General features: G+C 52.1%; 1 non-coding gene across 1 annotated transcript; it reads left to right on the top strand.

Annotated features, from left to right (window-relative positions):
- Positions 1-543: 543 nt before the first annotated feature.
- Positions 544-615, top strand: TRNAH-GUG (transfer RNA histidin (anticodon GUG)). Its single transcript has one exon. It is a non-coding gene; the product is annotated as a tRNA-His (tRNA).
- The last annotated feature ends 1532 nt before the right edge of the window (positions 616-2147 follow it).

The following is a 2147-nucleotide window of genomic DNA, read 5'->3' as shown; positions in this document are numbered from 1 at the left end:
CCGGTGATTGAATTGTTTCAACGTACCCTTGGGCATACCTCATGTAAAACCACAGAAAAGGGGTATTCTGAGGTCCTTTAAATAAATAAATAAATAAATAAATAAATAAATAAATAAATAAATAAATAAATAAATACATCTCAGAACATACAGCACAGATCGCGGTTTTCGAAAAAAAAAAAAGGGTCGGTACTGCTGGCAATGGAAGGTGGGGAAGCTGTTCTAGTTGGAGGCTGTCTTAGGCACGTAGGCTCATATCTATTTTTGGTCTGGAGTTAAGAAATCGTAAACCTCGAGCTCCCATATTTTACATCGTACCCATTTTCAGTAATTTATGTTAAAATATGGGAGGTCCTAAATAAAAATCTGCCTCCTGCAGTTGCAACATAACATTCTCTCTCAAATGCAAGAAATATCATTAAAATTACGCTAACAGTAATGCCATGAGAACATTTCTTCATTTTATATGTACTTGAATGAATAAAACGGAACTGGCCGTGAGCGAAATCTTCTTGGGGTTACTTTCCTCCCGTCCCTAGCTTTGCCGTGATCGTATAGTGGTTAGTACCTTGCGTTGTGGCCGCAATAACCCAGGTTCGAATCCTGGTCACGGCAACATATTTTTTTTTATTTTGTTGATGCTCCCGCGTAACAGACACAGATGTATGTGCTGATCGAAAAATAGATTTTCGCGCAACCGCTATTACGGTAGGGACAAAGCTCTGGGATTGATTCCCTCCCGTCACTCGCTTTGCCGTGATTGGATTCCACTTTCGGCCACCGAGCGTGACGGACGTATATATCATGGGCTCCGTAGGAGTGGCTTCAGCGGCCCAGACGGGCCGCGGTAACAGGATTTCTGCCTCGAACAACGAGTACCAAGATGTTTTGCCTAGACTGCCGACAGGGCGTTCTGTTTTGAATACACTTTTCGTACACTGTGATATCAGGGCCCGCCCATACCGGGTGGAAGATTTTAGTGACGCGCTCGCTCAGGTATCGCTCCTGCCGGAAGTGGCTGCTCTCTGGGCCTACCGTATTAGCCATGTGTGGGCCGTGACCTTCAAGGACAGCGACGCGGTGAAAAAGATCGTCAGCGTTGGAGAGCTGCATGTCAAAAAGGGCCGGTCATTGACCGCGCCAACCAGGACGTACGCCTGAAAGTGCATTGGCTGCTGCCCAGCGTTCCTGACGAGGACGTATGCCTTGCCTTCGCGCTGTTTGGAAAGGTCACGGACACCGTCCGCGAGCGCTGGCGTGTTCACGGCGTGGCTGATAAGAACTCAACAACAAGGCTGGTTACGCTGCAGTTGAAGCCTGGCGTAAAGCTCGACGACCTTCCGCATCAGGCGAGCGTCGCCGGTGAACTGGCTCTCGTGGTTGTGCCGGGCAGGGCTCCTCTCTGCCTACGCTGCCGCGGCATGGGCCTCATTCGTCGCGAGTGCCGTATTCCACGGTGTGGTGCTTGCCGACGCTTCGGTCATGATGACAGTCAGTGCGAGCGCACGTACGCTAGCGTGACTGGACCCGTGGGCAACGAGGACAACTCTGCCCTACTCATGGACGAGGCGTACATGGAAGACACGTCGTCAGCGGTGGGTGAAGCAGCTGACGTCATGGCAAAGTCGGTGGTACGGCTTGAACCGGAGGAGAAACAAGTCACTCAAGCTGTAGCCACAGGACACCAACAAGCGACTGCGGAGGGCATTGCGGCCATGGCGAATGCTGAAGAGAAAACCCCAGCTGAGACGGAGGCGACCTCCTGCCTCGTTGAACCTGAAGGCATGGACACCCTTACAGGCCCAAATAGCCAACCGACGGGGAAACGGCCCCACAACCAGACCGTTAGCCGGACGGCGAAACATGACGGCAGTGGCGGAGACGAGCCACCGCCCAAAGCGTCAGGTATAAGAAGGTCGACCTTGAAGCCGCAGCCGAACATTACGGTCGATACACGGCAGGCGGGTAAACTTCCTCCGTAAGTCCGTGCTGTCTAGCTCGAATGGGGTCGGGGGGTTGGTGAGTGCAATGGCCGTCACCCTGAGCGCTAGTTTTTTAGAACCTTGCCAGGAAGGGGGGCCCAAGTTGCACTTGCGTGCCCTTTCCGGAAGGTCGAGCTGCGTCTCCTTTAGAGGCATTCGACGTGG

The sequence above is a fragment of the Dermacentor albipictus genome, chromosome 4, assembly GCF_038994185.2.
Source record: "Dermacentor albipictus isolate Rhodes 1998 colony chromosome 4, USDA_Dalb.pri_finalv2, whole genome shotgun sequence".
In the NCBI taxonomy this organism is placed as follows: Eukaryota; Metazoa; Arthropoda; class Arachnida; order Ixodida; family Ixodidae; genus Dermacentor; species Dermacentor albipictus.
Note: the sequence above shows the minus strand (reverse complement) of the source record. Positions and strands in the feature narration are given on the sequence as shown.